Source organism: Musca autumnalis, unplaced genomic scaffold, assembly GCF_047663935.1.
Source record: "Musca autumnalis isolate F117 unplaced genomic scaffold, ASM4766393v1 scaffold_1, whole genome shotgun sequence".
In the NCBI taxonomy this organism is placed as follows: Eukaryota; Metazoa; Arthropoda; class Insecta; order Diptera; family Muscidae; genus Musca; species Musca autumnalis.
Window position 1 is genome coordinate 325094951 of NW_027411644.1, and position 24184 is coordinate 325119134.

At 33.9% G+C, this 24184-nt stretch overlaps 1 protein-coding gene across 6 annotated transcripts in view; it reads right to left on the bottom strand.

The window, feature by feature from the left end:
• The window catches only part of LOC141390113 (very long chain fatty acid elongase 7), a 124621-nt gene that overhangs the window by 27487 nt on the left and 72950 nt on the right, over positions 1-24184 (bottom strand). For 5 of the 6 annotated variants that reach the window (XM_073962689.1, XM_073962685.1, XM_073962684.1 and 2 more), the window contains one exon: positions 4858-4944. The gene's annotated coding sequence lies outside the window, so the exon portion shown is untranslated. Of the gene's footprint in view, positions 1-4857; positions 4945-5037; positions 5620-24184 lie in introns of those variants that run through there. The other variant, XM_073962686.1, reaches the window with a different exon arrangement.

A 24184-nucleotide genomic window follows, 5' to 3' on the forward strand; every position in this document is an offset into this window, starting at 1 on the left:
CGCGCGATTTTTTCACAAATACTTTCGTTTTCGGCGAAACTTTTATCTACGTACAGAATTTTGGGGCTCTTTTTGGACATTTGAACTTGCCGACAAAAATGTGGATTAGAATTAAAGTTCAAAATGTTGCGGAGGAGGTACTTGAAGGAATGGACCGACATATTCCATTATGGAAGTTGATCTTATTTTGGGGGTCATATCTTTTCGATAGATATCGCGCCCACTAGTCACTTTAGTGGGTCATAGTATAACTTTTGTATCACTATGCCAGGAAGCATGGACTTGTCCACGGAAAACATAATCTCGCTCGGGACCACAACGAACAGCTTCGGTATACATTTCCCAAGGATCTTCGAACAGACCCTAATCTGCATTTAGACATAAGTGTTGAACGTTTGGTGGGGGAGGTACCGTAAGGAGAGGACCGATGTGGATCATTTTAGAAGTTAAACTAAATTAGGACAAAATATTAGGAGATCAAAACTTTGGACCAAATGGGTTGTCCCGTTCAAGATATATCGTGCATACCATTTTAGTGAAATTTTTCAAATATTGGGGGAAACACCGATATTGCCCATTTTCGAACTGGACAAAATATGACGAAGACCAAATTTTGGACCAAATCGGTTGATCCGCCCGAGAGTTATCTTACGTTCCAACCACTACACTCGGTGACCTAGGGTTTTTTGCACGTTTCAGGCTATTTTCTCAAGAAGTATGGACTTGTCTCTGAAAAAAACTCTTGCCGAGGTAAAGGTGGCAGAGTATGCAAGTTGCTTCAACAGAAATCAAAGTGATTCGAGAGCTAGCCTTAAATTGAATTTATCCGAAATTTTGTGTGGAAAGTACCCGAAGGAGTGGACAAATATAGTTCATATTCAAACCTGATCTATATCTGGTAGACATATTAGAATGTGTAAAGTATGGACCAAATCGGTCACTCCACTCAAGAGTTATCGTGCGCACAATTTTTCCGAACATTATTGAAGTTTTGTGGGGGAGGTACCTGAAGGAGTGGACAAAATATTAGAACGGCCAAATTTTGGACCGAATAAGCATATCCGTTCGAGAGTGCTCTTGCGCTGCAACCACTACACACGGTGTCATGGGTTTTTATACCCTCAGCCTTTAGGCTAAAGAGGGTATTTACACTTTGATACGACCAAAAATGTGCCTCATCGAAATAATGGTTTTAGACCCCAAGTATATTTGTACGATATCCGTTTCAGACAATTTTGAGAAGATCTAGCAATGTCCGTCCGTCTGTCTGTCTGGCAGGCTGGTGCGCACGATAACTCTCGAACGGTTCAATCGATTCGGTTCAAATTTTGGGTATCGAAATATTTTGTCCAGATTCTATTTAAGTTCGAAGATGGGCCATATAGGTCCATTCCTTCAGGTACCTCCCCCACAAATGTTCAAAAATTGTCGCAAAACTTGTGCGCACGATAACTCCTATAGGGAATAACCGATTTGGTCCATACTTTGCACATCGTGTAATTTCTACCAAACTTAGATTAGGTTCCAATATGGTCTCAATCGGTCAACACCCGGATACCTCCCACATAAAATTTCGGAAAAGTTCAGTTTAGGACCTGGTCTCGAATCGCTTTGATTTTTGTTTACGCAAGTTGTGTTCGCTGTCCTCTATACGACGCTGTTAGTTTCATTAGGGGCAAGTCCATACTTTCTGAGAAAATAGCCTGAAAGTTACAAAAAACCCAATGACACCGTGTGTAGTGGTTGGAGCGCAATATAACTCTCGAACGGATCTGTCGATTCGGTCCAAAATTTGGCTTTCGTAATATTTTGTCCAAACTTAGTTCAAGTTCAAAGATGGATTATATCGGTCCACTCCTTCCGGTACCTCCCCCACAAAAGTTCGAAAATGTTCGGAAAATTTGTGCGTACGATAACTCTTAAAGGGAGTAACCGATTTGGTCCATACTTTGCATATTATGAAATTTCTACTAGACTTAGATGAGGTTCCAATATGGACTCAATCGGTAAACTCTTTCGAGTACCTCCCACACAAAATTTCGGAAAAGTTAAGTTTAGGACCTGCTCTCGAATCGCCTTGGTTTTTGTTGTAACATCTTGTATTCACTGTCCCCTATACGAAGGTACATGTTTTCTCAGGGGCAAGTCCATACTTCCTGAAAAAATAGCCTGAAAGTTGAAAAACAAACCCTATGACACCATGTTTATGGGTGGAAGCGCAAGATAATTCTCGAACGGATATGCCGATTCCGGCCAAAATTTTTCCTTCGTAATATTGTTTCCAAACTTAGTTTAAGTTCGTAGATAAGCCGTATCGGTCCACTCCTTCAGGTACCTACCCCACAAAAGTTCAAAAATAATCGGAAAAATTATAACTCTTGTTGGGAGTGACCGATGTGGTCCATACTTTACACATTCTCATAATATCTACCAGATATAGATCATGTTCGAATATGGACTATATTTGTCCGCTCCATCCCGTACCTCCCACACAAAATTTTGGATAAGTTCACTTTAAGACCTGCTATCGAATCACTTTGATTTTTATTGAAGCAACTTACATTCGCTGCCTCAATTACGATGGTAAAAGTTGTTTCAGGGGCAAGTCCATACTTCTTGAGAAAACAGCCCGAAGGGTATAAAAATCCCCTATGGCACCCCCATGGTCTATGTCGGTCCATTCCTTTAAGTACCTTTTCTGCAAAATTTTTGAACTTTAATCCTAATCAATATTTTTGTCGGTTCATTCGACCAAAATTTTGAAACCCCCTAAACACATAAATTTTTTGTGAAAAAAGTGTTTCAATTTGCACAGGCTGAGGGTATATCTCTATCGGCAAAGCCGACTGATACTTTTTTACTTGTTTTTGCACCTTTCAGGCTATTTTCTCAGGAAGTATGGACTTGCCCCTGTTGAAACTTGTACCGTCGTATGCTTTTTCAGTTATTTAGAAGCTTTTAATTTATTGAGGAAAAGATGGAAAAATTGTTTGTCACTTTGTTCCATATGGTGTACAATATTTCACATTTGTGTCATAAGAGTGGATATGGAACAAATCGACAAAAATTATATTTTTAAAAAACTCTCTATAACGTTCATATTCCAATACATATTCCTCTATATTTTTACAAAAATGTTCTATATACTATTATTAATAATTCAAGTCAAAAATATAAATATTTCCTCTAGGCAGCTCCACGCAGTTGTGACGCAAAACATTAAAATGCGTTTATCTCAAAATGGGCATTTGAAATATTTATTTAATTAAAAATCACTTAAATTTTAACAAAGTACATAACTCCCATTGGAACTTATGTTCCAAAAAATGCGGGAGTTATGTCCGCTACCCAATCGAAAGTCGAAAAAACGTAGTCCGAGAAAAACCAACATTTGCGATATATTGGATAGAGACCTCCTATCATTCTGATAGCATGTATTTGCTCTGTTTCACAAACTAACATTTGAATACCTTATTGGGCCCTTCGCTTTTCTTCCTGGGACTGTACTGAGCAAAGTGAAAATTGAGCTTCCCGATTTTGAAGTTATTTATTCGCGTTGTTTAATACGTTGGCATATAACAGCCAAACCATTGAGATTTTCGATCCAACACTAAGACAATTATTAGGAACTCTCTAGTAAATCACAAAAGCATTGGAATGCTCCTTCAGGCAGTTTTGGCCTTGTGGATAAAAAACTTCAAGTCAAAATCAATTTTCGCCGTAGACACATGGTCTAGTGGACTTTTTTGCTCAGTACAATCCCGTGGAATCAGAAACTCGAAGGGCCCAATAAGCTGTTTTTCCTTCTATACAAATCGTTCCGGCCTAATGTAGATTCTTGCAGATTCTGGAACAGAGCAATTGTTAAAAATCACAAAATATTTTTATATTGTTTACATAGTAAAATGTTAACTCCTTTTAAAGGTCTCTGTCCATCTGTATTCATTATATGACGGATGGCTGAATAAGGTATATCGTACAAATATAAAATAAAATTTAATCAAGTATTACATTTAGCGCTAAAAATATTTAACGGAAAAAATTACTTGAAAGTAAGATCTTTCTTTAAAAAACATTGTTTCTTTTTAATTCTGCTATAAAAACAACTTTTTTGGTATAATACTGAATATTTTGTCAATTATATGTCAATAAAAAGTCACAAGAAGACACGCATACCGATACATTTAATATATTCAAATGTATGCGGTGGTTTAATGAATACAAATTGTTTTCATAATTTACTCTTAAATGACGTATACGAAATCTACACATCATTTGTCACCCTTCTTCACAACAAAACATGTTGTGTTCATTTCACATATTTTATTAACTATCCACAAATTCTTAATGAATAAAAAAATTTTGTATTATTTGTTGGGGTTTTTTGAAGTTCTAATATAAAAACGTGAGTAAATTTTGACCATAAAAGGGTTTTGTATAAATTTGTATAAATCAACACGAAATTTCTCAAAAAAAAATTAATTTTCTAACGCCAAGATTTTGGGGGTTATTCTGAATGAAAATTCCCCGTGAGTGTTGTCTCTCTGCCGTTTCAACTTGAAGAAGGAAGTGCCATGTAACCTTAGAAGACTTCATCACAAATTAAAAAAGGTCCGGAAAATCATGACTGGTGCAAATTAAACATCGATCTGTGGTTCTTACAGGGACTGATACAAAACTTTGTGAATCAAAATTAGATTGTAGTGGACCAAAAATTGTTTGCCCTTTCAATTTTCTCACTTTATCCTTTAAGTTGAAATGGCGGAAAGATAAAATGCACAGCGAATTTTCGTTCAGAATAACCCCAATATTTTAGATATATTAATCTTAATTAAAATTATTTTTCTTAATACTTACCAAATTTATAGGTAGAAATATTAACAACAAAGTGTATGAGGTTCCTTATCAAAATATATTCAGGATGAGTTTTTTGTTTATTAAAACCTGAAAGGAAAACAAGAAAACAAAAAAAATTAATAATTGTTAAAAAATTGCAAAAAAAAAAAACACATTTCCACTTCTTTAAAATAAACACACCTTATATTAAATTTCTTAAGAAAACAAATTTTAAGTTAAAAAAAATAATTTTTCAATAAGTTTGATATTTTGTATTTAACTTGTCTTATTGTTGTACTTGAGGTTTTTTTTATTTATTGTACTATTATTTGTATTAGGTATTTTGTTTTGTTTGTAGTATTGTTTGTTGTATCTTTGGCGACAGCCTTCACATGAATGCGCTGCCGTTTGCGAAATTCGTTTGGAAAAAGGTTCGCCCGCCAGCCAGTTAGCTGTGTAAGAAGCGGTGATCGTAGACGCTTGAAATGTTTTTTATACGCAGTGATTGTTTGGTTTTAATGTGAACCAATAGCTTGCCGAAAAGACACTGTCCCATAAAAATCCGTCACACACACCCGAAACGTCGTCTTCATAGACCGCTTTGCTGCTGCTCATCATTAAATATTTGCTTTAATTTTGTTTTGGGCGCTCTGCCACTGCAAAAATGTATAACTCGGCTCTAGCGCAGCACATTGGCTGGCGGCTATGTCTTGGCTTCGTTGTGTTGCTTGACCAAGTCAAGATCAAATGTTAAAAATGCAAAAACTGCATTAATTAATAAATAATACAAGTGCTAAATGTTAATGTTCCATTTTGTTGTTGTGGTTTTTCATTATTAATAAAGAGCGGAAAAAGAGGTAAGGGTAGAGGGAATAATAATTCATTTACGTTTCCTAATTACATTGAACCCGTAGTGACGTAGGCATTATACTTACAGGTCAGTCCATTGAGTTTAAAAAATTAATTGTTATGCTACGTTTTTATTTTACAATTGAAAACATATTTGAATTACGGCAGCCAAAATATAAAAAATCCATGAAAAAATACCTTTTTAAAAATACTTGCAGTTTTGTGTATATTACGCAAAACTGCAAGTATTTTGAATTGAAAAATATTTTGAATTTGATATAATTTAAGATCGTGCGTAATTTATTTACATATCTCTTGAGAGTCATTGTATACATAATTACAAAAATACATATACCCAGCGAACCAAATGTCGGATGTACGATAAGTCTGAACAATTTCGGAAGCTACGTCGTTCAGATTTCGTTCCGATTTCTAAACGATTTTTCGGAGGGGAAATAGTTCAGATTTTGTACCGATTTCGTTCCTATTTCGGAACGAATGTCGGAAAGAAATTTCCTTTCCGAATTTCCCAAGGATTTTCTTCAGATTTCGTTACGAAATCGGACCGAAATCGATACGATGTCGCTCCGATTTCGTTCCGATTTCTAAACGATTTTTCGGAGGGGAAATAGTTCAGATTTTGTACTGATTTCGTTCCGATTTCGGAACGATTGTCGGAAAGAAATTTCCTTTCCGAATTTCCCAAGGATTTTCTTCAGATTTCGTTACGAAATCGGACCGAAATCGATACGATGTCGCTCCGACACTTCGTTCCGAAATTGTGTCAACCACTTCATACAACTTTCGTTAAGATATCGTTACGATTTCGGATCAGACATCGGACGCATCGTCCGAATTTTGTTCCGATTTCGTTAAGATGTCGGTACGATTGGTTTGCTGGGTAAATATAAATGTAATTTGTTATTTTTGAAATTTGTTATTTTTGAAATAGCTTTAGTTGCTACAGCTTTTTTAAATATAAGTTTATTGTAAGTTGTAATAATAAATTTTTAATAAATAAATATAAATAAATAAAAAAGAAGTAAAAAAGTATCAGTCGACTTTGCCGACAGAGATATACCCTCAGCCTGTGTGGATTGAAATACCTGTTTTCCCTAAAAAAAACTTGTGTATTTAGGGGATTTTCAAAAAGTTGGACGTTTAAACCGACAAAAATGTGGATAGGATTAAAGCCCAAAAATTTGTGGGGATATCGATAGATGGTTTTTTTTATTGCTGTAAGCAGGACCACTAGGGAAACCTTCGGTAAAAATGTCTAAAAGATCCTCGAACAGACCCTTAACCACACAAAAATTTTGAATATTTGTGTGGGTGGTACCCCAAGTATTGGACAGATAGGGCCTAAATTTAAACATAAACTAAATTTCGACAATATTTAGAGATTCAAAGTTTGGGCCAAATCGGTTGCTAGGTCTATTAGGTATCGTGCGTACCATTTTAGCGAATATTTGCGAACTTTTGTGGGGGAGGTACCGGAAGTAGTGGACCTATATCCACCACCTTCGAATTTCGTCTAATATTCAAAGAAACATTACGATATCCAAAGTATGGACGAACACAGTATTCGGTTCGAGCTCTGCAGCCACTACATATGATGACATAGCGGTTTTTTACAACTTTCGGGCTGTTTTGTCAAGAAGTATGGACTTGTCCCTGAAAAAACTTTTACTGTCGTAATTGAAGCAGCGAATGCAAGTTGCCTCAACAAAAATCAAAGTGATTCGAGAGCAGGTCTTAAAGTGAATTTATCCAAAATTTTGTGTGGGAGGTATCCGAAGGAGTGGACAAATATAGCCCATAACCTGATCTATATCTGGTAGATATGTTAGGATGTGTAACGTATGGACCAATTCGGTTACGTCCATCAAGAGTTATCGTGCGCACAATTTTTCCGAAAATTTTTGAACTTTTGTGCGGGAGGTACCTGAAGGAGTGGACCGATATGGCTTATCTTCAAACTTGAACTATGTTTGGACAAAATATTACTATGGCCAAATTTTGGACCGAATCGGCAGAACCGTTTGAGAGTTATCTTGCGCTCCAACCACCTCACACGGTGTCATAGGGTTTTTTTTGAAACTTTCAGGCTATTTTCTCAGGAAGTATGGACTTGCCCCTGATGAAACTTGTACCGCCGTATGGAGGGCAGTGAATACAAGTTGCTAAAACAAAAATCAAAGCGATTCGAGAGATGGCCCTAAACTGAACTTTTCCGAAATTTTGTGTGGGAGATACCCGAAGGAGTGGACCGATTGAATCCATATTAAAACCTTATCTAAGTCTGGTACACATTTCACGATGGGCAAAGTATGGACCAAATCGGTTACTCCCTTCAAGAGTTATCGTGCGCACAAATTTTCCCAACATTTTCGAACTTTTGTGGGGGAGGTACCGGAAGGAGTGGACCGATATGGACCGAGTGGACCATCTTCGGACTTAAACTAAGTTTGTGTAAAATATTACGAAAGGCAAAATTTGAACCGAATCGGTTGATACGTTCGAGAGTTATCGTGCGCTCCAGCCAGCCAGACAGACAGGCGGACGGACATTGCTCAATCGACTCCAAATTGTCTGAACACACATTCCAAAATACTTGGGGTCTAAAACCATTATTTCGATGAGACACATTTTGGCCGTATGAAAGTGTATATGGGCAATATTATTGAAAATTTAACATCGTTGAAGCCAAGGTTTACCCCTTTATAACTCGCGAATAGTGGTTGTATATTGCACAATTTAAATGCTTTTGGATAAAATGAAATGTTTTTAGACTTGGCAAAAAATATTGGCCTTCAAAGTCGATTTGCGTGGAAGCTGTGGCTATATTTATGTTAAAAAATGGGTAAAAATGGGTTGAAGCCAACGTGTCTTTTTTTGTTTTCTCTCGATTTGTGATTAAACCACACTTTTCACGATTTTCCCGTTAAAGTAAAAGTAGAAGGCAACTAAATAAGGATCATCTCACTAGTGTATAACTTCTCAAAATTTGATCTGCGTCTACCATTAAATGATGCTGACATTTTGAAGCCAGATTTTAAGTGTTTTTTGAAATGTTCTTATAATTTCGTTCCGCAAACAGGTTTTTCAAAAAATCATATATAGGAATGAAGAACTCACGATTCTGATTTATTTGATATATGTGTCGTGAATGTAGCCTACACAGCTTCAGAGAAATCTGTATCCAAATACGAAAATTTTGTGCGAACAAATTTCTAAAAATCATATATTTTGGGTCTAATTTGTACAGTTGGCATTCGATTTACTCGTGCATGATTGCAAATTTTGGATTTTTACGTTGCGGATCTAATAAATCATTATTCGTTAAAATCCATCTACTAAAACGCGAGATAGGAGAAATTCCAAGGTAGGAAAATCACCTAATATTGTTTTTGAAAATATCGCGCATTTTATCGCGTATTCTGTCGGCAGCTTCCACTAATATGAAAAAACTAGTGCAGCATCTTCCTTTTTGCGGAAACAGAGATTTAAAAACTTTACTGATAAGGGAACTACATTCATTTTATCCCAAAAATAGTGTGTGATGCTACATCCACGGTTCTTGACTGATTGCCTTGAAATAGGTATATATAGATGCAGATTTTCATGGTGACACTAAAACCGGATGCGGAACGAAATTGTATGAACTTTGCGCAAATTAGCGATGTCTTATAGGTTTTTTAATGCTAAGATGCAGCCGATGCTACATCTTAGCGTCCAAATTATATTTCGAAAAATATATACAAATTAAAAGATATGGTCTTGCTGTACATGAAAATCACATGCGGACAAAACGATTTTGATAATTACGCGATTTACACATATTTTAATAATGCATATAAGTTAAAGCGGTTTATTTGAATTCTATTTCCGTTTAGGAAGTCTAATGATTTATTTCAACAACCCGATAACTTTCCTCAATGGGAAACCTTCTATGTGAATGTAGATAAAACAAAATCCGCCCATTTCCTTGGGAGTTTCAAGAAAAATAAAAGAAGTACTCCTATAGAATTTTTCCAATATTTTCGACTCTAGAATGCATGTGAAAACCATTATTCCAAACCAAAATTAGTTTTTTGTAACACAAATATCTGCTTATTTTGGCTATAATATCCTAACTACTATCCCGATGATTATAAGTTTGGTCTCATTTGATTCCCCGTGAAGTCTTTATTTAAAACTGTGACTTTTTTTGTAATTTTTGACGGGTAAATGGACCTATATTTTCAAAAAATTCGGATTACATTTAAAATTTTGTCAACTTTTTGTAAATTCCGCGAATGCTGAGAAACATTTTACAAATATTATGCAATCTACTTAATGACGTCACTTCGTGATAACATTTTAGTGACAATTGTGCTCAATGAAATAATTAGCGTTTTTATAATAATTTTTTCTTAAAAGCAGAAGTAAAACCGCGATAACATTTGTCCGCAACAACCAAAAATTTGCTCGCGAGCGGATTTGTACTGGGGAATTTTTTCTTAACCTATGTACCAAAAATCGTTAATGTAGCGCGAAAAGAAAAAATACCATTTTTTGGAAATGGAATATGAAATAATTGGCAGTTTTGCCCATATACCCTTCATAGCATAAATGCTGAGGGTATAAAACATTAGATTCGGCCTTCTTCCCTCCACCATAAAATATTCTGGAAAAAATGGCATAATTAGATCCCTGTTAGGTGTAAAAATTGTTCGACCACGGCTACCCCAAACGCCTAAAGTAGGTCAATAAATGTATCTAAAAATGTCTTCAATCTGTTGATACCTTTATGTATATGGGGGACCTCTAAAAACTTCAAATGTCAAATTACAGCTGGTTCCGTTAAAAATTGTAGCTAAAATCCTCCAAATACCGAAAATTGCGTGGTACCGTTCTATAGGGTCTATAGCAAAAATGGACCTATGTGCACAATTTTTGCTGGAGGAGTTTCGGGACCTCTAGTAACTTCAAATGTCAAATGTCAGTCGTCAAAATACCCTAAATCGGAAGGTACCGTTATATGGGGGCTATACCAAAACACGGACCTATGTGGACTATTTTCGGTGAAAAAGTTTCGGGACTACTGAGAACTTCAAATGCCAAATTTCAGCTACTTCTCTCAACAATCCTCAAAATACCGAACATCAGGGAGTACCCTTATATTGGGCCTAAACCAAAAGATATAGCTATGTTGACAATTTTTGATGGGTAAGTTTCGGGACTACTGAGAACTTCAAGTGTAAAATTTGTAGCTAAAATCCTCAAAATACCGAAAATTGGGGAGTACCGTATATGGGGGCTATACCAAAACATAGACCTATGTTGACGATTTGTGGAGAAAACCTCAAGTGTCAAATTAGAGCTAGTTCGGTTAAAAATCGTAGCTAAAATCCCCAAAATACCTTAAATCGGTAGGTACCGTTAAATGGTGGCTATACCAAAACGTGGACCTATATTGACAAATTTTATTGGGGAAATTTTTTGGCCATTGAGAACCTCAAATGTAAAATTTCAGCCAGTTCGGTCAAAAATTGTAGCTAAAATCTTCAAAAACCGAAAATCGGGGGTCCCGTTCTATGGGGGCTACTCCAAAACATGGACCTATATTGACAATAATCGAGGTTCGAATGTACTTAAAAATACTGGTATTTTTTCTGAAAAAAAAATTCATGAAAATGGATAACCCCTTAACGAAAAAATGGATAAATCCGCCAAAAAAAAGTTTAAAAGTCTATCCCTTAAGGACATGTTTTTATATAAAAATTGGATCATCCGTTTTCGAACTACCGTGGGCACCGCTTTCAAAAATTCTATTACGAGAGGCAACCGTTTAAAGTTTCCATGAAGGATTTTGTCTAAGCCAATGTGCCTCTGATCGACTTGCAATTTTTTGCGCCAATAAAAATAAAAATTTTGATTTTTTTAAATTGCAATGTGCTACAGCCCCTTAAGGCTGAAAATCTAAAAATCGAATTTACACACAATTCTAAATTAACTCATGCAAAATTCATAACGTTTAGGTTCTATTTAAAAAAAAAAAAAAAAAAAAAACGTAATACATAATTAAAAATAAGCAGCTATTTTAAAAAACAAAAAAGCATTAATTAATTTCTTTCAAAAAAAAAAGTAGTCGTTACAAATCAAACAACCAATATAAACAACAGTTATTTGATTTCCGGTTCTCAGGTGAAATGAAGCGGAAAAGAAAATACCTTGCACTGAAACGCGAGTTGTATGTTTAATTATACAAGTTTAAATGACGCAGACAGACAGACAGCTACGTAGACATGCAACAGGTTTAATTGCTTAGTTCATTATAATTGTTTAAATTATTGAAAAAAGAAATTATAATTTCATATGGAATGAAAATTGGAAAAAATATTCTTTGACAATTGTAAATATAATTGTTTAACCAATTTTGTATAATACATATTTCAAATAAATGTACTTTGGCCTTATGGAAATTATTCTAAGCAAGGCAAATTTATATAAGGTATAAGCATGAATTACAACAACTAACAAATTTACAAAAACAACATTGTTGTTATTGAAAATTAATTGTCAAAGATAAATATTGAAAAATAGGATCGTTCCAAAGAAATTTTCAGGAAAAACATAAATACATTTTGAAAATCCTCTAAAATAGAACAAATTTGAATCAAAATGTAAATATAAGCATTTGGAAATGTCGTAGGTCATTGTTATTACACGTTTACGGTGAAAAGAAGAATTTTATGGTAGCAAAGTTTCGAAGTTTCAAATTTCATGAGTAGACCCTATTACATTTTGAAAACTAAATTTACAAAAAAAAAAGTAAGAATACAGCTGATTGTCACTTCTACCTTATATAAATATGCCTTGATTCTAATATTTGTTTGTTATATCTTAACAACAAAAATGTTAAATATTTGTTTACAATATTTTACACATCTCTAATCAGGGAATTTATGACATTAACAAAAACATGTTAAAATATCGTGACAATGCATTTGATTTTATCGGAAATATGTAAAATATTATATATTTACATATATAATACATTTTTCTATCCAAAACAATTTTTAATATTTCAAAAATTTTCAATACTGTAATTAAATTATGATGAATAAAACTATTATGAATAAAAAAAATAGAAAAAGCTATATACAACAATTTGTTTAAAGTTTTCGTGTTTTTTTTTTTTGCGAAATTAAAAAATTGAAATTATATTCAGTTGTTTTTCTCCTTATGTATCTAGCATAGAACAATGGTTTAGAAATCGATTTTCCTGGCCAAAACCCCAATTTTTTGTCGTCACCGATCCACATAGGTTTCAATCATGAAATTTTTGGCCAAACCCCTATTTTTGAAGTTTCGAAATTTTAACTTTTTTTTGCACAGAATAATGAAAAACACCTCAAGTCATAACGTAAATAACGTTAGTATTCGTTAATTGGCGCAGTACCAAAGTTGAAACTTTTTTATGTAAAAATAAAACGGACGTTGTGCTGTAAAATATACAATTTTTGTTGTATTGCGTCGCTGCATAAATATACAGAAGTGAGACCAAAGTTATTATGAATCGGGAAGCTGTTAATGAGTACTTTCATACTATTTACAAAAAGGACGATGAAATTTGTAAAATTAGCGTAATAAAATCAATTTTTATATATATATATATATTAAAAATTATTTTTTACAAATATTTTTAAAATATATTTAAACTTTTAAAAAAATGTCCAAGTTTGTCCACCTCCAAATTGATTTTGGAAGATAGCTGGGGGTCTGAACTAATAAATTGAGAAATAAATTCTTGCTCAAATTTGCCACAGTTAAAATAAAGTGGATTTTTTCTATTTTAAGATGGGAGAATTTTTTGTAAATACCTGTTGTGACTGTACGTAGTATCCAATTGAAATAGAACGGTAATACCCACATCTATCAACCGATTTTTCTTAAAATTCATATTTAAGGGTTTCAGAGTGTAGAAAACAAGTATGTGTAAGTTTTTTGAAAATAGGTCCATTTTTTGTCATAGCCCCCACATAAAAGTACCGTCCGATTTTAGATATTTTGTGAATTTTAGCGACACTTTATGACCGATTCGGCTGAAATTTGGTATTTCGACCTCTTGGAAGATATGAACCATTCGTACCAAAAATTGTTAACATAGGTCAATGTTTTGGTTTAGACCCCACACAACGGGACCACCCTGTTCAACAAATGTTGGCAGTTTTTGGTCATTTTGGTCGATAAAACGTACGAATTGCTGTTTGTACACATTTATTAAAAATAATAATTAATTTCAATACAAAATGGACGTTGAAATAGTTTTGGCCAGAAAATTTGGATTTGGGACCATTGTGCGTGCGATCGTTAATTTCTATATTGGATTCAATAGTAATCATATTGAAACTAAGGAAACCAAAAAATTGGGATAAAATATTGAAAGGTGTGGGCGACGATAATTTTCGCCATTTTGGAAAATACCTATTTTTTGCAAATTTCTAGAGAAAGAAATAGCCAAGGCCTATAGAAGGTCGCCCGTTCAGTGTTCTGTTAACAACTTTTGACAACAAACATAATAGATTTTATTTTATTGTGATTTGAGTTTCTTTGTATTTTAAATCACAATAATGTTTTTGACAACAAACATAACAATCAGTTGGGCTTAGTGTTAATTCCAACTATAGTGGAGTAGAACTTTTAGGGAACAACATGGAACAAGGTTTGGTATTCGTAGGAAGATGCCCGAGAGTGAAATTATATGTATATTGAAACTACATGGGTAAAAATTTGTGTTTTTTTTCCATCCCTTTTCCCACATTAATTACAACTTTTTTACACAAATGGACATTTTTGAATATAGCACACTTTTCAGATTTGGATGACAATACATGAATATGGGCCCAATTTTTCCTACAGCCCCCATATAGCGGTACCACCCGATTTCAGGTATTTTGAGGATTTTATCTTCATTTTTAGCCAGAATTTACTGTCACTTGGCATTTTGAGTTCCCAATGGTACAGAAACGTCCCCACAAAAAATTATGGTCCAGGTTTTCGTATAGCCTTTATATAGCAGTACGGCCCGATTTCAAGTGTTTTAAGGATTTAATTATGATTTTTAGGCTGTAACTTGCCATTTGGAGTCCCGAATGGTACAGAAACTTCTCCACGGTACTACACGATTTCAGACAAACTTTTTATCTAAATTTTCGGCCTAAATTGAATATAATTTTGTTCTCAGTGGTCAAAAAAAATTGTTTACTAAAATGTTAAAAATAAAATACTTCTTGAAGTAATGACCCTAAAAATCCTTGCCGGAACCAACTAAAATGACTGATGAGTGTAATAGCCTATATACAGAGGGCAGCGTTAATTTGCATAATTATTTTTTATTTATTATTTCTTTTAATTATTTTTCAAAAATCGTTATAAATAGTTAATACAATTACAATTTTATTTCGTAAAGTAAATAAAGAAATTATTCAGCATGGTTACACCCTCAGCATTTATGCTAACGAGGGTATATACACTTTCATACGGTTTTAGACCCCAAGAATGTTTGGGCGAAATGTGTTTCAGACAATTTGGAGTTGATTTTGCAATGTCCGTCCGTCTGTCTGTCCGTCTGGCTGGCTGGTGCGCACGATAACTCTCGAACGGATTAACCGATTCGGTCCAAAATTAGTTTAAGTTCGAAGATGGGTTATATCGGTACACTCCTTCCGGTACTACCCCCACAAAAGTTCGGATATGTTCGGAAAATTTGTGCGCACGATAACTCTTGAAGGAAGTAATCGATATGGTCCATACCTGGCACATCGTGAAATTTGCAAGACTTAGATGAGGTTCCAATATGGACTCAATCGGTCCACTCCTTGGGGTACCTCCCACACAAAATTTCGTTTAGGACCTGCTCTCGAATCGATTTGATTTTTGTTGTAGGCACTTGTATTCACTGTCCCTCATACGACGGTATAAGTTTCATCAGGGGCAAGTCCATACTTCCTGAGAAAATAGCCTGAAAGATACAAAAAAAACCCCTATAACACCGTGGGTAGTGGTTGGAGCGCAAAATAACCACCGAACGGATCGGCCGATTCGGTCCAAAATGTGGCCTTCGTAATATTTTGTGCAAACTTAGTTTAAGTTCGAATATAAGCCATATCGGTCCACTCCTTCAGGTACCTCCCCCACAAATGTCCAAAAATGTTCGGAAAAATTGTGCGCACGATAATTCTTGATGGGAGTGATCGATTTGGTCCATACTTTACACATCCTAATATATTTACCAGATATAGATCATGTTCGAGGATGGACTATATATGTCCACTCCTTCGGGTACCTCCCACACAAAATTTTGGATAAATTCACTTCAAGACCTGCTCTCGAATCACTTTGATTTTTGTTGAAGCAACTTGCATTCGCTGCCTCAATTACGGCAATAAAATTTTTATCAGGGGCAAGTCCATACTTCTTGAGAAAACAGCCCGAAAGTTGTAAAAAACCACCATGGCACCATATGTAGTGGCTGGTGAGCTCGAACCGAATACTGCGTTCGTCTACACTTTGTATATTGTAATATTTCTTCAAATAATAGATGAAATTCGAAGGTGTTGCGTATAGGTCCACTCCTACCGGTACCTCCCCCACAAAAGTTCGAAAATATTCGCTAAAATGATACGCGCGATTTCTCATAGACGTAGCAACCGATTTAGTCCAAACTTTGGATCTCTAAATATTGTCGAAACTTAGTTTATGTTCAAATTTGGGCCCTATTTGTGCAATCCTTGTGTTCAACATTTTTGTGTGGTTCGAGGATCCTTTGGACATTTTTACCGAAGGTTTTCCTAGTGGCCCTGTTTACAGCGATATTATGTTTTTCGTAGGGTAGTGTGATAAAAAAGCCCTATCTATCGAAATTTTTGAGCTTTAATCCTATCAATACTTTTTTCGGTTTTTTGGGAAAAAAAAAAGTATTTCAATCCCCACAGTCTGTGGGTATATCTGTGTCGGCAAAGCCGACTGATACTTTTTTACTTGTTATATTTAAAACCGTCAGCTGGAGAATTGAGTAATTTATTTTTATATATAAAATATAGTTTTTTGTTTTGATCAGTTAATAATTAAATTCATTTATTAGAATATTTCGGTATTTAAGAGCTTCTTTCAAGAATCTGCATAAACTAATCCAACAAAAATCTTCGCCACCATTTAGGATTGAAATAATTTCATCAAATTTCAAGGCAGCATTTGACAGAATTCCTAGAGACCTGCTAATATACAAACTTCATGAGATAGGTCTGTCTGCTAAAATCATAACCTTCGTAGATGAGATATACAAGAATACCAAGTCAGCAGTGTGGTCATTAAACCAGCTGTCTGATTACTTTGATACCGTAACTGGAGTAAAACAAGGTTGTCTTTTATCGCCCATTTTATTTGCAATATACCTTAACGATCTTCATGAACACTTAGAGGGAGGACTTTATATTGAAAAGAAAAACATCCGACTACTCATGTACGCGGATGACATAGTCATAATGGCCGATAATCCCAATACCCTGCAAAAAATTATCTTAAAATTGGAAACATACTGCGAAAGATGGGGAATGGAAGTGAATCAAGCGAAATCTGAAATTATGGTGTTTAGAAGAGGAGGTAAACTTGCGGTAAACGAAAAATGGACATATAAAGGAGAAACGTTGCGAATTGTCAATGAGTACAAATACCTAGGAATTGTATTAACCCCAAAACTATCCTTTAGCAAACATCTTATCAAAAAAGAAGAGGGGGCAAAAATGGCATTAAACTCGACTTGGAAAACTTTTATCGCCAACCCATCAATACACTTAACAGCAAAATGCAAAATGTTTCTATCAGTTTGTCGATCTATTTATAGTTATGGAGCACAGGTATGGGGAGGCGCATATTTTGAAGAAGTCGACAAACTGTATCGTTATTACATAAAAAGAATATTAAGACTGCCAGAAAGCACCCCGAATTTTATAATCGCACTGGAGACGGCATACGAACCGGGATTTATATATACGTATTCGCTTCACTTAAATTACCTATCTAAAGTTTTATTTGATCTTGAAGGTCTTAGACTGCCACACATTCTTGCTCTACAACTACGCAACAAAAACATTTCTTGGTACAAAGATTACATGCTAAGATTGGACGAGCATAATGTATGCAACAGAAATGTCAACACAAGTAAGAAATATTGGACATATGCAAGCAAAAAACTGCTGCAGGAAATGAAGAACAGGACTTACAACTTACACATTCAAAAAGCTAATCAGAGTGAATATAGATTATTCAAGTTCCTAGATTATAGCATCGGACCCATCTATTGCAGCAAGAATTACAGTCAAGAATATATCACGCTCATAATGAAGGCTAGAGGTGACCTGTTTTGGCTAAATCACAATAGGTACAGGGCTACGAATGAGCAGAGGTGCTCCATGTGTAACATGGGAGAAGCGGAAACATTCGTGCATTTTCTAGGGCGGTGCCCCATATTAACAAGTATACGATCTAGACATTTTAACAAAACTGAAATGTTATTTGATGAAATTAATTTGCATAAAGATCTGCATTTAATTTTACCCTGACAGACGACACTTTTGCTGGTAAACAACTGTTTGTTGTTGTTTGTAATGCAAATTGTGTCTCGGAGCATGAATATGTTCTCTCTCTTACATGAATATGGGTCTCTTTTACGGTATTGCCATATTGAAATACCTAAATTCAGTTTAAGTTCAGTTTAGTATGTGCATTAAGAATGTGGATAATGCACGAATTAATTTGGAGAAAATTAAAAAGGAGAAAATCTTAAAAATTTAATTTAAATTTTTGAAAACTTTCCGTTCTTCTGTCCACAGGAAAAAGTCATAAATCCCTGCCCAAAGGTCGGATGATGTAAAAAAGGGTTTTCGGAACTTTCAGAATGTATATCTCATGATGTATGGACTTCCGAAATATGGTATAAATATTAGCGTAATTAGCATTCCTATGCCTACCTGAGGAAAAAATGTCAACAACTTCAGCCACTATACTCATCTTGCTAAATATTTGTTTTTAATTTGGTTAATTATAACTTCCATAATTATCTCAGGAATGGTAAACTTTTTCTAAAAATAAGTTTTTGCTATGAATTTTGAATTTCGAAACTTGAATTTGCTTTTTCTTATTTAAAATTTGAATTGTTTCTTTTGAAGTTATATTGGTTTGTAAACCAACTTTCTATTTGGAATTGCAATTTTTTTACATTTGGAACTATTTTAAAAATTATTTAAAAATCATCATCATATTACTAAAAATTAAATAGTTGGAGTTTCAAATGTGAGTATTTCAAATTATTTTGTTTTATAATTGAAAATAACTAGAATCAAATTAAATTCTCAAATGTAAACCGAAATGTTCGAATTGAATTTTTTCGAGTTACATTAGCTTTGATATTATTTAATCAAACATTTTTGTTTGTTATTATGAAATATTGCGGTCTCATAACTTTATTGAATCACCACTGTAAACAGGAGATTGATTTTAAATATGTAAAAAAATTCCATTGTTTTTTTTAATTTCATTTACGTAAAAATTATATTTTTGTTCATAAGAAGTCTGTCTTTCTTGAAAACAAATTGTATACTAAATAATTATTAAATATGTAAGAATTACACGAGGAAAACATTCCATGAATTATTTATTTGAATGTGGTAAGTCGTTGAATTGTTATATATAAATGATTATGTATAAGAATATTATGGAATAATAACTTCCTTTTAACCTAATTAGAAATACAGCAATGACCTGAGAAAATATTTTCACCTCAATTTAGATTGGGTATTATGGCAATCGTTTTTTAAAATTTCCATAAACATTTACAGGGTAATATGTACTATAAAAAGTCGACTGGTTGTCTTGATTGAAATATATATAAATCAATATTTGTTGGGTTTGGTTATTGGTTCATTCATATGTTCCGATTTCATTTGTACTCAATGAATTATTTAACAAAATTAAAAATCGAATAGGTTTCAAGGGTTTTGATTTCACAGATTACATTTGTATTGGACTGCCTTGTCGTTTAATGAATGAAATAATTTGTTTACCTAATTATGGGGCAAAAATACAGAACTTTTTAAACAATTGCATATTTTAAGAGGTGAATAAATTTATATATGTATATTACAGTTACAGTTTTAATTCAGCTCATAATTGGGGTTATTCTGAACGAAAAATGCAGTAGGGCTTTTTCACTTCACACGGCGGGTAGACAAAACTCACGGAGAATTTTCGTTCATAATAACCTACAATAAATATATTTTCCACCGTAAGCATATATTCCAGTTCCATCTGGAAACATGAAATAAGGCGAGGCTTTGGACATTCTTTGTATTATAGAAAAAAACCCACACACACAAACTAATTCTATAATGATGTTGAGTCAGCCATTCACATTAAACTGTGGTAACACAGGTTAATCAAACGGGTCCGTGATACTGGAATAGCTAAACTTAATATTCATATATCCCGAAAAGAAAGTATGCATGTTAATCTTCTTTGTGTCAACAATCGCTTAAGAATTCTGCCTTGAAAGCCAATAAAAACATCCAGTTGTGTGATTAATTAATGTGGACTATTGTCCAGTGTTTTAATGTAGTAATTAAATGTATTAAATCAAGTTCAATGTATTTAGTTAAACAAATTAATTTTCAAAGTTTCAATCAAACCTCGAAATGTTTTGTTTGGGGGGGAAAGTAGACAAACAAGAATTCCTATTTTTTCATAAATTTATGCAAATTATTCTAATTTTTAGCGCGTACGCTCACACACATAGACATTTCACACTCTGGATAAAAGTAAAAGTACAACAAATGGATACAAATTTCGACTTTTTTGCGTTTCTTTACATAAATTCACGTGCAATAGTCTCTCTCTACCCGAAGGTAAAGGAGAAGAAAACAAAAACAACAACAATTTGCATGCAGTCAAGGCCAAAATTTAAAAAAAAAAAAAAACTGTATGTGTATACATATTTTTGGGGGGTTACGTTGGATTTATAGCATTTGCATAAAATACCAAACCAATCCAAATTAGTCCAAAATTTGTATTATATATTCAGAGCAAATTGTTGTAGGAAATAATTTGAAAATAAAATAAATAAATAAACATTTAATTTAAGCTTATTCAAAACATTTGCAAAAAAAGTTGATAGTTTTGTTTTGTGGTGGATCATGGGGTCGAGGACGTACATATAAAATTTTTGTAACTCTGTTTGTAACCTCGTGGATGCTGAGATAGATAATTAACCTAAAATTGTCACAAATATTTGAAGGTAGAATAGCAATAAAATATGCAACACATTGGTCAGGTCATTATAACTGAGGCGCTCAAAGCCAAAACGGCCTAACCCTCACACAGGCTATAAAGATCTATTTGAAACCTTTTAAAATAAATACTAAAAAACTTCCTATGGTATGCAATTTGATACTATACTCAAATTTCAATTAAAATTCAAAACGTTTAATTCAATTGTTAGCAATTTCTTTTCTAATTCGTTTTTTATAATTATGATTTCATTTGGGATGAGAATTTTTTACTTTCTAATTCGAAATTATTTATTTTAATTTTTAAGTATATTGTTTTGTTTTTTTTTTTTTTTTTTTAATTTGCAATTAGAATTTACTTGTTTAAAATTCGAATAAATATTCCTTTCAGAATTAGAATTATTTATTTGTTATTTACCTTCTGATATTTGTCACTTTAAGAAGATGTTATTTTAAAATTTGAATTCTTATACATATTTATTCGAAAGAAATTGTGTATATTATGCTCGGCCTTACACTAACGAGGATGTATTCATTTTGATACGATGAATATGTGCCTCAATGAAATAATTTAAAGTCGATATACACCTGTCTTTCTGCCTATTTGGCTGGTATGAGCGCACGATAACTCATAATCGGATCGTAATATTTTGTCCAAACTTAGTTTAGGTTCGAAGTTGGTCCATATCGGTCCACTCCTTCCACAAAAGTTTAAGGTTGTTCGCTAAAATCCCAGCAAAATTAAATGGAAGTGATTCCATGTGAAATCATGATTTCACTGGTTCTTTTGCATGAGTGCGAAAGGAGTCGTGAAAGATCCGATCCTTTTCATCGAATTTTCATGAGTGCAATTGAAGTCGTAAAAGATCCGATCTTTTTCATCGAATTTTCATGAGTGAAATTGAAGTGGTGAAAGATGCGATCTTCGTCATAATATTGTCATGAGTTTAAATAAATTGATAAGTACCCGCACAATAAATTATCAAATACTCATGTACCCGAATAATTGTGTACTTGTAGAAGCAATTGTTAAAATGAAAATAAGAGTCAGATGAAAGTGTTCGATAGCGGCAACATTTATATATTTTAATTAAAAATACAATGTAAATTGATATAAAACAAAAGAAAACAAGTAAAAAAGCATTAAGTTCGGCCGGGCCGAACTTTTCATACCCTCCACCATAAAATATTCTGAACTAAAATGGAATAATTACTTTTCATTCCTGTCCCCAACTTTAAGTGGGTACGTTAAAATGTCAGATAACGTACATAAAATGCTTCATTCGGGAGGCCCTTTTTTATGGTGCCTATATCTAACTATGTATGTTGACAATTTTTGGTGGGCTAGAAATTGGGAGGTACTGTTATATAGGGGTTATAATAAAACATGGGCCTATGTTGACAGTTTTTGATGGGAGCCTTTAATGTCAAATAACTCCTAATTCGGTTAAAAAATTTAGCTAGAATCTTCAAAATATCGAAAACCGGTACATAACGTGGGAACTTCAAATGTCATTAACAGCTAGTTCGGAGGTATCTGGGCAATACGAAAATATGAACATAAATGAACCGTTATATGGGGGCTATACCAAAACTTTTACCTATGTCCACAAGTTTTGTCATATAAGTTTATTGACATTTAGGAACTTTAAATGTCAAATTATAGCTAAATCGCTCTGAAAATGTAGCTAAAACTGTCAAAATACCGTAAATCGGGGGGTACCGTTATATGGGAGCTATACCGAAACGTGGACCTATGTCCACAACTTTTGTTATATAAGTTTATTGACACTTAAGAACCCTAAATGTCAAATTATAGCCAAATCGGTCTGAAAATGTAGCTGAAAACTTCAAAATACCGTAAATCGGGGGGTACCGTTATATGGGGGCTATACCAAAACGTGGACCGATATATCCCATCTTCGAACTTGATCTTCCGACGGCTAAAAAAATGGTATTCCCCAATTTACAGCGAAATCGGTCAACAAATGCGACCTGTATGTTGCGAACGGACGGACGGACGGACATGCATAAATCGACTCAGAAAGTGATTCTATGTATATCCCTAGAAGGAACTATGGGTCTATCTCGCTTCCTTTTGTATGTTACATACAAATGCACTAACACATAATACAACTTACCACATAGTGGTGTAGGGTATAAATATATTTTGTGTTTGGAAACCTGTTTGATTTTGTGGATATTAAAAAGAAGTATGAAAAAGACCCGGTCTATAAACCAGCCGACCTACACCGATATAGTAAAACATATCGAGCTGCAATTATTGGGTTGGCTGGGCCATGTCAACAGGATGGATAAAGATGCCACCGGTATATTAATACGAGCCATTTGACGTTATACGAGCCATTTGACGGGAAGAAAACAAAACTCCAATGGAAAGACCAAGTTCAATATATCACAAAACATGGCATCCAAAATTAGAGAAGCAAAGTAGAGGATCGGTAAAATAAGTATAAAAGAGACCATAACATGGTAACTATTACAGGATAAGTTTGTTTTAAATAACATAACAGAATTCATATTTATACTAGATTTCCCAAATGATGAGCATGGTTTATCGAATATTGGAAAAACGGAACCCCAAGTTGAAAGAAATATCTTGCAGCCATCGGAAGATATAAATATAATATTGCAGATTAATATAATATAACATTTTGAAAACTACATACAAAATAAAGAAAAATAACATCTGGCGATACAAAACATATGTGCATTGTATTCTTATTAGTTCAACAAAATACATAATTGTATTGCAAATGTTATTTCTGATTGGCGAAAATCCGGATCCAAAGCATTGGTGCAAGACAATTAACTGGTGCAAGAAGCCATGACAATGAACTGGTGCTAGAAGCCATGACAATGAACTGGTGCAAGATGCTATGACAATGAATTGGTGCAAAATGCTATGACAATGAATTGGTGAAAGTGTGTGTCACTCCCTTGTAAATGTCATTGGTGATTCACCTTAATTTTCCCCTATGACATGTCACTTGCACCCATGATTCAACTCATGATTTGTCACCGAACATTTTGCTGGGATGGTGCGCACGATAACTGTAGAATGAATCAACCGATTTTCTTTTCAAAAAAATTAATAAAAAAATAAAATTTAATAATTATTTCACAAATGCTTTTTTAGGTCATGTCTCGGA